Raw genomic sequence first — 15767 nt, forward strand, 5'->3', positions numbered from 1 at the left:
GAGAGGTTACTCAAGCACCCTTGGGAGTGGATACAGCATACATCCTCTCGAATGACAGACGGCAGTCGCTACAGATTAATTGATGAGGGTTTATATAAATTGACACTTGTGTCTGAGTTACATCAAGGAGAATATGGATTTTTGATGTCTGAAGTGCTGATACAAGACCTTGCAGACATTACTGTCTGCAATTCTTGTAACCGGTTTTCACGAAGAAATTGCAATACCAATATTAGCAGTGCATGCCATTTTGTTTAAGATACAGTATGATATTTTTAAGCAGTGACATGATTCGTTTTCGTTTATTTATTTATTTTTTTCCTCTGTGCCAGAAGGTGACACCGAAAAGTAAAAAACAAAAAACAAAAAAAAAAACACCTGAAAGTACCTCAAAAGTTGTCAGTGGTCAGTGTGGGTTAAGTATACGATCTGTCATGGTTTATGGCATTTTGTTTAAGCTATGGTTTTCATGAAAAATTACATGATGCAGTGTTTATTTTAGTTACCCAAATATTACATATGTCAATAGTAAAAGTTGTTTAATGGTGCTGTCAGAAGTTATAATTAACAATGCATTAAAATGCAATTCAAAATACTTGAATACATCTTCTTTAATGAGCATTAATTAGTTTTTTATTTATATTTGTATTAAAATTATCTTTATATGTTGTTTGAGGAAGAAAAAAAAAGTAAAATATATAAGGGTGGTACAACTGATATTATAATTATGAATGAAACAGTAATTTGTAGTTTAGCATAATCATGTCTTTAACTGCTTCACTGCTTCATGTTTGAAAAACGTTGTCTGTCAAATCAAAGTCATGTAGCATGACCAGCATGCAAAAAAAAAACAAAAAAAAAACCTTATATATGTTGGTAATTGGTGTGAAGCTTTCAAAGCTTATGAAACCATAATGAACACGAAAAGTACATTTCTACAAAATTGCCATGTTTTAGAGGAAGATTTAAAAAGAAGGTTACAGATTTATCCTTTGTAATGAAAACCCTTATTTGTCATTGACCCTTGTGATAGTTATGTTTTTAAGTTTTATAAATCCGTCATCTGCAGTTCAAACAGTTGCCTTATTGAAGAGTGCAAAACCCAGCGCAACGCACAGCCCTGAGGCAAAGAACAAAGAGAAAATAGATCAGTAAACATCAAAGTGAACGACTTCCTCCATTTTGAGGTCAGAAGATAGTTCATCATCCTTTGTAGTGGAACGCAATTGGAGGTAGGTCAATATGCACCAAGACCACAGCTCGCCCTTGCTGATTGCCATGGAGCTTCACATCACGACTGTGATTACATGGCCACTCGTACGCCTCTTCGTCCTTCAGCATGAAGGAGAGCGAGCGCTGTAATCCAGGTGTCCACACCACCTGCGCAGTTTTGTTAGCACCTGCGGCATTGAAGATACTCAGCGTTCCTCTGTACCCATTTCATTTTCTCCGGCATCGCTGGCACGGCAGTAAAGGCTGTTGGGATCCTTAAGAAAAAAAAAAAGTTAGCAATTTGTTTCTGCCCAGAAGGCGTAGTAAATACAGCCCCCCTCCAACCAACCCACCCCAGGGATGTCACACAGATGATTTTCCACACTGCATTGTATGGGTCCCACGGGTTGTCATATCACCTTTTTCACAGAATGCCCAAGGCTTTGTGATAAGGCCGCTTCAGATGGGGCTAATGCATAGCTGACAAGCCGCCTCTGCACCGCAGGTGATGAGAAATCAAATTTGAACAGCAGACTGCACTCATAATAGCTACAATCAGACAAACAGGTGACTATGCCTGTGAAGGAAACAGCCTTTCCCTGCAATCTTCATGCTAGCTTCTGTTTGCACATAGCAATGAAAATGGATAATTAGGCCTTTCGGTTACTAAAACGCACCTGTATTTGCCTCCATTTATAAAGGTGCTAAACGATCTGCTGTTGCTGGAAAACTTCTCAATGAAACGGAAACTATCGCAAACCTTTCTTATCCAAAAAGCCAGCATGCCAGGAACTCGACAAGAAACCAAAACTAGTTTTGCTCTGAGACGTATCAGAAGACACAATCACAACTCTGCAGATCCAGGTGAGAGTTTATCCATGTAAACAGTTGTTTGATAAATGGCCCCGATTTACGCCACCGAGTGACAAGGCAGTGGAAAGCAACCATGTCATCTCCTTCAATTAAAGTTGCTCCTCGGGTTGTGTGGACTTTATCTAAGGTTCAGTCTGAGCTTGTACACGCTGTCAGGATAAATTAGGGCTGCTGACCAGAGAAGCATGTGGCAGCACTTAGGACACATTTCAAGCTGGCTGCAGCCAGACCGCAGGGGATTTAACCTGCAAATCAGTGGCCAGAGATCAGATCAGACCGAAACAAAGGCACTGAGAGGCATAGGTTTCTGCTCCGTAGGGGATCATTCATACATACGTCATTCCTTGTTATATGGTTTGATTGAAAGCTAGTGAATATTAAAAGAACTCAAAGGGAAGTTCTGTTTTCAGAGGTTTTTAGATGAAAAATGTACAATGAATGTGTTGATTATAATCCATTTACCATACATATACATATTTGGATAAATCAGGAGTCTGCAATCTTTTCATTTTACAAGTTAATCAGTGCGTCATACAGCAAAACCATACAGCAAATTTTCATTAAATACATTTTATAAAAAAAAAAATTTCTTTTTTTTTACTTTTAAGTTAGACCTTGAGTAACAGATTTCTGCTTCATAGAGAAGCGTTCATAAATACTCCTTTTTACATTCCAATTCCAGAGAACTTGGGGCATTTTGGAAAATGCAACAAAATCAAGAATCTGTGATTTGTTCAGTCTCTTTAGCTTTTATTTAATTGACAAAAGTACAAAAGTACACACTCCAAAACAGTTGGGACTGAGGCACAATAATAGTAAAAAAGTTATAGAATATACACATTAAACTGTTTTGAAACAGTTCACAGTAAGCATGTGAATTGGTAATAGGTCAAGGCACCATGTTTTGTGTATAAACGGAGTATCTCAGTCTTTGCAACCGTAGCTGGATCATTGCTCGTCACTTTGTGACAAATTTCATGAGAGAGCTGTCAAACTAATAAACAATCAGATTTTACGATACAGTTCTCTGGGCCAGAGCTCATCTCAGATAGTCAAAAAGACAGTGGAAATGTGTGCTGTACTCAGACAGCAGTACTAAGTCCACACTGCAACTTGTTTTAGGGAAAAATTTATTTTGAGTTCTCAGTCCAAAAGACCAAAGGGACTATCCAGACTTTCATTAGCACCAGTAGCAAAGGCAAACATCTGTCATAGTATGAGGGTTCAGCAGATCAAACAGCTTGGGTGACTGGCATATGTGCAAAGGTACAGTACCATTGACATGGAGCTATGTACTGCTATCAAGACAATGCCAGCTCTCATTCTGCATGTGCTGCAACAGCGTGGTTTCTTAGACAAAGTGAATGTGCTAAGCTGGACAGCAGATCTGTCTCCTATTGAAAATGTATGGCGCATCATGAAAAAGAGATTTGGACAACAACAATTAGAGACTTCTGAGCATATTCTGAAGTCTTGTAATCAAGCAAGATTGGACAAAAAAATTGCTTGCAGAACTTTAAAAATTATTATGCTACTGTAAATGTACAAAGAACATATCATATAGAGCAGATTCTTCAGTATTTCTGAAGCATTTTTATTTTTTATTTTTATATAAAACATATTTAATAATAAGTTAATTTCCATGTTTTAATTAGACTTTGTATAATAGAGTTCCAAAAACACCCTCTAAAATTTAATCGCACGTGTCTGACCTTCATGAAGCAGCTTGCACACTGTAGCATTTGGACCAATCAGCCCCACAACTATTTGTTATATTAGCAAATAGTATCTAGTATCTGTGGCCACAAAAATATCCTTTCTTAGAGTTTATATGGAATTATGATAAATGTTCGCTGGATGAACAGATTAGTGGATGGCAATTAAATACTGCTACAGTTATACGGAGCTCATATAAATAATTGTAATTAATTATAATTGATTGTAATTATTTATATACATTTCCCTTTAGAGCTTAAATTTGCTACATCACCATCATTGTGTTTCATATGTGAACATCACGGTAATCTCTTCTCAACAAAACACACAACTGAGATAAGCAGTAGCAATAATAATGCTGTTAAAAAGCCTTTATTCGTTACCTGCTGTATAGATCTGTAATATTTCTGAATAAAAATTAAAATCATGAGTAGTGGGTTCACATCTATGTAACATTTACTGTATGTATTAAATTGTGAGCATATCAGAATAAATTTATATTTGATCAGCTAATTTGAAATAAAATAATTTTTCTTAATATAATATCATTTTGAGAGTGAATGTGTATTTTTCAGAGGCACAGCAGACAAACTGAACAGTTGTGGGAGGCAACAGGTCAAAACTCCCCAATCAAGACTCAAGGTTTGGTATGCGTCAAATTGCAGGTTTCTGAGTGTCCTGAAAATAATTTGCAAGATTCTGTACAGCTCACAGCTGCCATATACACACATCCTGTGTGATTAGTCCATTTAAAAAGCCAATATTCTCTCTGGAAATAGAGACCTAGACGAAGTGGGAGCTCAGCTTTCAGCTAGCAGGTCAAGAGACAACACAGTGGGAAGAAATGAGGTTCAAACCATTAAATGAATCATTCATGCTGTCTGATGTATTTAGAAGTGGATTTCTTCGTGTAAGTACCCTCCCCACTGACCAGGTTCATTTGAGTGGTTTGTTTTCTTGAGGAGCGGAAAATATGCAGATCATGTCTAAAACAGCTTTTTCACTGTCTGATTCCTCCAAATGCAACTGTTTGTATTCACCCACTGATGACAACTGTAATGCACTTTCAATTTGCACACAAAACAATTTTAGTTGTAGCTATGTCAGAGGCGAGATGTGTCTATCTAAACGTGTGTGTGTGTGTACATATATATATATTCCGGTTTGTCACAAGTTTCGGAAAGTTTTTTTTCGAGTATAAAAACAGCATTAAGGGACCAGTGGATGGAGTTTATTTTTACAGAGCATCAACGGAGCTGTGCAAGTGTTTTTGTTTGTTCCCTGCATTTCGAAGATGCTTGTTTTACAAACGAGGTCCAGTTTGACGCCGGATTTGCATATTTTTTTTTTTTCTTAAGGATAATGCAGTCCCAACGAAAAAGGGTCACGATCGTGTGTTGGAACCGCAGGCGGTGAGTAAAACTGCTTCAAATATCTCTGTGTTGTTAACTTAGCTATCGGCGCGTAAGCACATCAAGTAAACAACATGCGATGTTGTCATCAAACTGCACTTTCCGTATGTACACCTTAAAAAAAAAAAAAAAAAAAAAAAAAAAGACGACATAAGGTGGAACTTAGTCATTTTCCAAAACCGGTAAGCAAATATATACAGTTTCAATACATACCACATAGAGACGTCCTGCTGTAATCATTGATGCTGCTGCTCTTGTTCAATTTCAGCCTCGGGATCTGATTCTGGATCATAAATATACGCTGAATCTGACTGTTAGCCATGGTTTGTTTGGGATGATGGTTTTTTCCTCACGGTAATGTCACAGTTTCTAGCGCTCTCAACGCAAAAGCCTACTTGCTCTCGTGATTCTTTAGCTCCGCCCACACGTCACGCCTCCAGCCACTCGTGTTTTTCCGGGAAAAAACGGCACAGATCTTTCTCTTATAAATATAATAAAACTAAAGACTTTTTGGAGTTATGAAGGATGCAGTACTACTCTATAGGTACTCAAGATTAACAGGATATTGAGTGAAAACGAGCATTTCACCCCCCCTTTAAATAATTGTGGTTGCACCTTTAATGACAATAATGACAATATACGCTACTACTCACAAACTCCATCTCTGTATGTGTAGTAAGTTTAACATGCATTTTAGAAATGCAATGTGTATGCATAAGAAACCAGTGGACTTTTGTTCTGTTTTCATACCTCTTGTGCTCTGTGTGACCTAGTTTCCCCTCATGTGTGGTGTGTGTCATTAATTAGCTTCACCTGCTCCCATATTTAGTGTAGTCTGTCCTGTCTTCCTTTGTCTGGTATTGTTGATGTTGTTGTTGATGATTGGGACTCATTTTCAGCCCTGGAGTTTCATGCCTTAGACTGGACCACTTTAGTTCACAACTGACTATATTAAAATAATGTAATTAAATCCTCAGAATATAATTCCCTACAACCTTGTAATTCATTGTATTTTTAATAATATCATCATTTCCAGTTCAGTGCAAAGACCGTAGCCTACCTGTAAGTTTTGCTTCACAGTGAAGATTTATTAGAACAGTAAATAACAGGATAGTATAAGAATATATTTTCTTTAAGATTTAGTATTCATAAATATCCAAACATTGAAATGAAGAAAAACATCTAATAAAAACAAATATATAAAGCAAAATAAAAAATAAAGATTCAAATAAAATGTATTGCACTTTCTAATGACATTATCATCTCAGTTTCATTAATGTATTGCTGAATCATCATTAATTATCAAATTTTTCATTGAGCAGGGCTCTTCATTACTATTAGTTCTTCTGAATGACAATCCTACCTGCCCATTCTGGTGTGTTGGGCTCATGACTGGAGCTTGGTAACGTTACTGGGCCTTGCTCTTAGCAGAACGGGACTAGAGGCGGCTGCTGCTGAAGAGCTACAAGAAAAAGTTTGATACATGAACGGTGGTTTGCAGACAACGTTGTTTTGCAATGTCGCTAGCATCTTGAACTGCTCCTAACTAACTTAACATTAGCTTACTTACCGACCTCGACTTTGTTTTTTTTTTTTAGGAAAATGCTTAGAACATTTGGCTGCCGTCAGTTTCCAAATCTTTCTTCTTTTTTATTCTGGCCTTTTTAGCGTCGCATTTGCGCTTTCTGTTTTCCATTTTTATCTCACTTTTTTATTTTGAGTAACTTGCAAGGTGACGTGTTGGGGGCGGGGCCAGGGATTCAACAAATAATCACGTTATCATTATCTTGTAGGCTGTACTCTGCGAGAAAATATTAAATAAAAAAGAGTGGGACGGTGGTAAAATAATAATAATAAAAATAATAATAATAATAATAATAATAATAATTATATATATATACCATTAAAAGGATTTGTTATTATAATCTTCGTCATGCCTGTGTCAAAAATGTACACTTTTATTTACACATTCACACAATGTCGGTGAACAACATATTACAGTGTTTCACCAGTAAAATAAAAGCCTGAAGATCTGAATGTTTAACCCCTAAACTGTGACTCACGTTTTTGAAGATAGACTAGAATGTGCATGATACAAACCTAAATGTTTATAATTCATGACTGAAAACATTTTGTAACATGATTTTGATGTGCTATTTACATTATATATAAATTTATTTTAAAATGGGTTTTAAAGGATGAATTTTGAGATTTTATATTTTCAAGTGATATATAACTTCTGATGATTTCTAAAATGTGATAGAGAAAAAGGCAACGAGGAAGTCTTTTTTTTTAAACAAAGGTCAAAACTCCTTTTGTAATGTAGATTCCTGAGGGTGCACTCTTGTCATAAATGAATCTATTACTCTTCCTACATAATTTTTAACAAAAAAATATTGGTAAAATATATATTTGGGAGTCTTCCAACGATATATAGTTTGTCAAGATTTTTGTTTTCAGTGGAAACGTGCAGACTATTTGCAAATTAAACATCTTTTGGTCATGTCTGAATAACAATTTTAAAAAGCCACTTTTTATCCACCACTTTGACCGGAAGAACAAAATGTATTTTTTCCACATTAATATTTGGTGTTGAAACCCAACATCTGATTGAGCCTGAATTTACATTATTAGAAAAGCCTAGAGCAGAGAAGAGGCTCACCACACACCACTGGGAAATACAGAGGTGTACTGTAGTATGTTAGACTAATAGAGAGTGGAAACGGGAAGTGGAGGTTGCCCTGGCTGCAGGATGTTCCTCCAGTGTCTGTTTAGCCGTGAGATTTTTATCTGACTGCTCTCCTCGAACAAGAGAGAGCAAGAGAAAGGGAGAGGAAGAAATATTGATTTATAGCCTCCCACAATGCATATCTCTCATTCATCACTGTGTCCGTGTGAACCGAGCCTTCTCACAGTGGTTCGAAGTTCGCATATAACCATAACATTTGCAATTCTGGAAGAATTTATATTGCGGCCCTCTGAGGTTCATATTCCTGCAGAGTTTGTTCAGTTGTCTTTGACACTAATCAACATTTTCAGGATTATTAGAAATTTACAGGCTGGTAAGTTTTTCTTAGAGAAACAGACTTCAAAGGCCATGACTTTGAAGTCTATGAGGGTTGAACCGAACTTGGTTAATTGGCTCGGTCTAGCCTATGGAGGCTTGCACTTGTCACCTAGCAACTGTGACAGCTACAGTTGATGTGTGACAGTAACGTTTACATGGGAGTTTTTGGAAAGTTATATTGTACTGTCTGAAAATAAAACAGGGTTCAAAACCTGTTCACAAATATCAATGGTGAACGGGCACTTCTTTAACCCAGTATGCTATATAATTTATTAATTTGTCAGAGACAAACAAGAAACACTATGGCAGGTGTTGATGTAGAAGTAGGACTGTTGCAGGAATAGCCATGTGGCAGTGCCTTCCCACATTACACGGGCAAGATTTGTCAAGCATGATGAAAACAAATGGAAGAATAAGGGTGATTAGATGACTACAGTGTGCTTGAAATGGAAAAGTTTTTCCTCTGCATTTTTGTCGTTTTGACAATGTTGTCAAAATGAACCCTGTTCACACAAGAAAGACTTAAAATGCTATGTACAGTATGCAAGGCCGGTAGTTGGATATGTCCCTTTGTAAAGAATCACTATACACACATGCGCACATAACTGTAGACGAAACATGAAATACACATTCACATGATGTCACCATTTCACAAATTTGTTTTTGTAGTTTACATGGAGACTATTAGAGTATTTCTGTGATGACAACTCTCTAAGAATTTAGCATGGTAATATACATGGCAATGTTAATGTGTTTGGTCTTGGCGCAATAGCAGAATCTACACTGCTGCTGCTGTGGCAGAGCAAATACTGAGATGTGCTATTGCCAGAACATCCACAGACATGCTGCTGCATGCCATACTGTTGCTGCACATATATGAAATAAGCCCCATAAATAACATATATGAAATCATCCCAAAGCAGCCAAATACAGGTGGAGCTGGGGAGGTTAGAGGGTTTCTAAAGATCCCTGTAACTTCTACAGCAAGCACTAGCCAAGTATGTGAATGTTGAGCAGCGAGTTCATTGGCTGATGTGTAAAGAAGGCAGACACCTGCATCATGTGAGTAACGATGTGATCATATCAGCATTAAAACGTTAAAGGGTCAAATAAAGATGGAAAGAGATGTGTTTTAAGCAGATTCTTGAAGATGGCCAAGGAATCAGCTGCTCGGATTGAGTTGGGCCAAGAGGGAACCAGGAGGGAACATTTAATTTAAAAGTCTGTAAAAGTGACTTTGTGCTTTTTTGAGATGGCACAATCAAGCGACGTTCACTTGCAGAACACAAGCTTCTAGAGGGCACTTATAACTTATAACACTTATAACACATAACCTGACATGACTTGACAATCAATCAGGAATAAAGAGGTTTCATTAACGACAATAAATTCACACAATCTCACTTATTCAATCCAGGTTTAATGAATAAGGATAATTTGATGTGCATGCTTATATTAAGCAGGTCTTAATGTTGATCATGAATAAAAATTGATCCACCATAGCAAACAGCGAATATTTGTGCTGTTTAATGCATTTGAGATGTTTTGTTTTCTTCAGTGCATAACTGACATGTCGCAGGTATATTTTTAATCTGTAAATGTTAGAAAGTCATGCAAATGAATTCATTTTGCTTTCAGGAATGGCTGAGGCTCACGCGAGTGAATGAGCGCTGCTGTGCGCATGCGTGCTAAACAGATGAAATGCAATATAATACTGGCGCAATAATTCTGAATAAAATATGCATTCTGCTAAAATATTTGTAGTTGGACATTAAATGTGAAACATGTAGAATTTCATTCCTACAAATAAGATATTTTTATAATAGCAGTAACTGTAAATCAAATGTAAGCTGCTAATATAGCACTACTATCTCAAATGAGTTAATGTGTGTTTCTCTTATAAGTTAAAATTTTGTATGATTTCTATTATTTATTAAAAATTTTAATTCAGTTGTTTTAACTCTAAATTTAGTGTTTTAAATGTTTTAATGATTTAAAGAGCAATTTTAGATGGGAATGTTTTAATGTTCTACTAATAACTAGGGGTGAGAATTACCAAAGGGCTCACAATACAATATTATCATGATACTTATGTTATGATACAATATTATTGGCGATTTGAACTATATTGCGATATTCTGCAATATACTGTGATATAACAGTGCAACTTGAACTTGTACAAAAAAAGTTGTGCACATCCTTCAGCAATTGGGGCATTTGAAAGTAAATGACTCTTAAATTTAATTTCAATTAAATTAAACATGTTTTCTTACATCTAGGGATGCACCGAAAATTCTGGACCGAAACAGAAACCGAAAATTCTGTATGAACTTGGCTGAACACCGAAAATGCTATGTAATTATTATTTATTATTTTATTAAATAATATTAAGTAACTTTATAAGACTTTTCAAATGTAACTAAATTTTAATGATATGGAATTTACTAATTCATTATTAAAAGAAATAGTTGTGCTAGTTAACTGTTAATGCACTCTGAATTAACATTAACTAACAATTAACAACTGTATTCTCATTAATTAGCATTAAGAAAGTTTAATTAATACTGTAATATATTGTTCATTGCTTATTCATGTTAGTTAATACATTAACTAACACTAACTAATGGAACCTTACTGTAAAATGTTACCTTAATATTAAATATTAATATATTATTTGTATTCACATCTATGCAAAATCTGATTTAAGTTTATTTTATTTATTTATTTATTTATTTATTTTTGGACTAATTATCCAAATAATTAATAGTCCTACATAGCTATTATTATCAGATCATAGCGTCACTAGCTGCGTTTACATGGACACTACTAATGCGATTGTAATAGGACTAGAAGCACAAACAGAATAAAAAAGTCACATGTAAACACATCAATCGGATTGAATTGGCCAGATCCGATTAAAATTTAGATCGTATTGTAAGGGGTGGATAATACATTTTGTAATCCGAGCGAGAGGACATGTAAACAATTGATCGGATTGAAAACCGAAACGGGAAAGTACTGCGCATGCACAGTGACATAGAAATAGCTTAATGACGTATGATGCGCTGAATGAGCTGTTCTTCCTGGTGACTAAAGTGTCATAAATAAGTGTCCTGTCATTATAAAACTCCCCTTTCACTCAGTATATGTGAAGTGGAACAGGACCACGTCCCACCAGTCCTTTCTTAAGACTCTCGTCAACAGATGACTAGTTTTGGGAGCAGGAAGGGGCACTTTTACACTTTTTTTTTTTTTTTTTTTTTTTGTTAAGCAGCACAACAGTTCATGTGCTGGTTGTCGCCTAATTAGGACCCGAAGTAGATAAACATCACGTGTGCTTTTTAAAACAGTATGCAACAGCAGCAGGAAACTCTGTATATTCATGCAGTGTGCACACGTTAAAAGAGTAAATCTGATCAGAAGCTTGTGACATGTAAACGCACATATCAACCCAATCACTTTATTCAGCGTTCATGTAAACACTACTTTCGTATTCGTCAATCAGAATGAATTAAATCTGATGGAAGCAAAAAGTGTCCATGTAAACACACCTACTGAAGCGTCACTTTACCAGCATTGCCCAGTACAGCTGAACTAGCCTACAACATGTTACAGCACAGTAGGGCTACTGCAAACAGAAGCATGTATACTTCGTAGAAATGTTCTGTTGGCGCGTTATTTGAACGGACTTTGCTTTTCACAGAGCGGAATATGAAGTGGTGATGAGGAGAGTGAAAAATGCGTGCGGGGCGTGGCGTGCCTTATATTATTATTAAATGTAGTCTATATTTTCTGCTCGCATTTTCAGCCCTATTTCTCTTTCGGATGAAAACTGAAAATGCCATTTTCGGCTGCCAAAAATTCGGTCCATCACTACTTAGATCAAATACTTGTTTTCAAATCCAAAGTAATTTCATATATCCTTGTAACTTTACATGTCAATAAAAAAAATAAACACCACCATCTTGTGGATTGTAAAGAAATGTATTTTATTCTACCAAATAGTATAAGATCGATACTTCACGGCGTCCGTGTATCAACTTCACAGAAAATATCGCAATACTATACTGTATCGATTTCTTTTACCCCACGCATACTAATAAAGGTACAGCTGTCATAAACCTGAGAGAAAGGCTGCATGGCTAGAAACTGCTGATCAACTGAATGGGCAAGTGGCAACTATATTAAAATGTTTTCATATATAAATGCATTCCTATTGGTCAGAGTTAGAGGAACTCAGCTTAGCCTCACAGTTAGCATGCTCTGGACCAGGTTAGTTTCCCAGCATGCAACAGTGCTGCAACAGTGACTGAGCTTGAGCTATGGTCATTTTACTTTATGAAACCAAATCAAGTGAAAATAAGTCAGACTAACTGAAATAAGCCTGGCTTTGTGGGTAAACTTGTTTTATGACACAGTTCACAGATGTGTAATATAGGTATACTCTTGAAGAAAAATAAATAAATAAATAAGTACAAAATTAATAAGTTGTATTAATATTGTGTGTGTGTAGGTGTGTGTGCGTCTTTGTGTGTCAGTGTTCTTTTTTAGGCCAATGTGCAATATATTCATGCAAACAATCTCTTCCGTCAGAAAAAGAGCTGTCTCTTTCAAACAATAAAAGAATAAAGAAGTAAAAACATTCTTGGGCCGGCAGCAACATGTAAGATTTGCCCAGAGTCATTACCCAGGCTATGGCTCATAGACTACATTCACTCAAGAGCCCTCTTGTCATTATCAGTCACTAATTTTATTTGCTTGTTAATTTATTTCCATTAGCATTGTTGTAACATTAGTAATCACATGTTAATGACCGAGGTATTAAGTCTTGTTAGCAGAACTGATGAAGGCCAGACTGTTGGGGTCACCATTCACATTTGCACGTCACATTTTTCATTTTATTGCTCCATCCTTTGATTCACTTCTCCATCTATGAGCCCTTGAAATTAACTATCACTTGTCTTGTGCAGCAAAAACAAAGTCCAGCTTGCTTAAGGTGATAAGATGATTGATAATGTCATGGTTAATGACTGTCATGCTGATTAGCAACTAGAATCCCTGTAGCAAGTGGTTTTAACAATTTAATGGTTGTATTTTACCTACACTCAGTTTATGGCTGATTTATCATTCTGTCAAATTTTAATGACCTTCTTTGAAGGGCTGTACAACTTTATTACAGTTTTACTGCAGCAAGGATTTTAGGAAACAGTTTGTGTCTTGTTGATGCGCTATAATGCTGATTTCCAGGACTGGCTGGTGCAGATGCTGATGAAGGCACATGCAGCAGTGAGAAACTGAAGGAGGTGTAGTTGGGGTGAAATGGTGAGATGGCACAGCAGGTAAGCAAGAAACAGGAATTGACAGGTTCTTTTTAAAGAAAAGGTGATGTCGGAGCAAGCTGGTACTGGCCATGGTGCCTTTGCCTTTTGACTTTCTTAAAGGCAGTGTCTAAACAGATGGCAGTCTTAACTTGGATGCAACATGAGGCAACATGAGGTTTTTGAAATAACACATATATATATGTTTTTTTTTTTTTTTTTCTCAAGGACTGTGTATGTTATTTTAAAGGGGGGGGGGGGTGAAATGCTCGTTTTCACTCAATATCCTGTTAATCTTGAGTACCTATAGAGTAGTACTGCATCCTTCATAACTCCAAAAAGTCTTTAGTTTTATTATATTCATAAGAGAAAGATAGTCTGTACCGATTTTTCCCGGAAAAACACGACCGGCTGGAGGCGTGACGTGTGGGCGGAGCTAAAGAATCACGAGCGCCAGTAGGCTTTTGTGTTGAGAGCGTTTGGAAGCTGTGACATTACCGTGAGGACAAAACCAACCAAAACAAACCATGGCTAACAGTCAGATTCAGCGTATATTTATGATCCAGAATCAGATCCAGAGGCTGAAATGTAACAAGAGCAGCATCAGCAACGACGTCTCTATGTGGTATGTACTGAAACTGTATATATTTGCTTAGCGGTTTTGGAAAATGACTAAGTTCCATTTTGTCGTCTTTTTTTTTTTTTTTTTTTTTTTTTTTTTTAAGCTGTACATGTGGAAAGTGCAATTTGATGACAACATTGCATGTTGTTTACTTGATGTGCTTACGCGCCGATAGCTAAGTTAAAAACACAGAGATATTTGAAGCAGTTTTACTCGTGCAGTTTGATGACAACATCGCATGTTGTTTACTTGATGTGCTTACACGCCGATAGCTAACCCCCGAGCCAAGACAATATCTGATTGGTCAAGACAACATTTGAGGTGTGGCCAACAGGCCACTTTAAATACTTTTGGACACCATGAAATCTGGCTTTTAGTGTCTGCTTTTAGTCTGCTTTTTAGTCTCTAGCTATGCTGCTGCTATTAGCCATGTCTGTTTCTAGTCTCTAGCTATGCTTCTGCTAGCTTGTAGCTTCTAGCCATGCTGTTTAGTCATCACTATCCTTTGAGCGCGGTTCCAGCGTGCTTGGCCTGCAAGCCTGCTGCTACTTAGCCATGATCAGAAGGAACACAACCTAGTCTCGTCAAACTTTATTTCTTTTCTTTTCCGTTTGAGAGTTTCGTGTTCTGAGTTAAGTTTTGTAACGTCGAGTCTCCGACGCCTGACCGCGGGTGCCCGTTCAACTTCAACCAGCCCACAGGACTCTGCACTTTCAGCCAACGCCCAACAACCATGGGCTTCCCAAGACGTCACTTCAGCCACTACTGAACTTCCAGCCAATCAGCGACACCGGGATAGCCCTTTCAACCGGAGTCCCTTTCACAGGACACGAAGGCAACGTATCCCCAGATATTTGTTGTGCTGGTGTATCTAATATAATTTTAGTCACATTGAGGAACTCAATGCGAGGGCTAATTACGTGATTGATGGTTGTTCATGTCTATGCAATTTAACGTATTGCTGTAAACTTGGGATTCCATATTTCCATTCTCTTAAACTCATCTTTTCCTAACTTTTGATCTTCCTGCAACTTGAGTGAATGTGTGAGTGCGTGCGTTTATGTGTTAGATTAGTTTATATGTCTTAGATTTATCTAATAAAGCCTTATTCATATTGAAAAGAGAAGTATCTTGTGTTTTGTGCTTACAAGTTAATGTCTTAAACTGCCGATCTTGTTACGGTGCTAATTGATAGTGTTTCACTATAGTTTGGATATTAATATCCAGCGCAGATTTGATGTTAAAAGGCTTGTTCAGTGAATCGCAGGGCATCTCATTGATCAGCCGTGAAACAGTGATTCTGTTCAAAGTCCCTTTAAATTATTAAATGATTCCCTTTGAGCTAAATTGACCTGTTTCCCTTACACTCCGTTGATGCTCTGTAAAAATAAACTCCATCCACTGGTCCCTTAATGCTGTTTTTCATTTGGTAATCTGTGCAGGGTTGTCTTGTCCTGGCAACCAAAAACACACTCCTTTTGTGACATTTTGCGACGCTCTCGCTCTGATCAGTGAATGTCTGTTGTGCTCTCAGTGCTCTGCTATAC

This window comes from Carassius auratus, chromosome 18 (genome assembly GCF_003368295.1).
Source record: "Carassius auratus strain Wakin chromosome 18, ASM336829v1, whole genome shotgun sequence".
Lineage (NCBI taxonomy): Eukaryota > Metazoa > Chordata > Actinopteri > Cypriniformes > Cyprinidae > Carassius > Carassius auratus.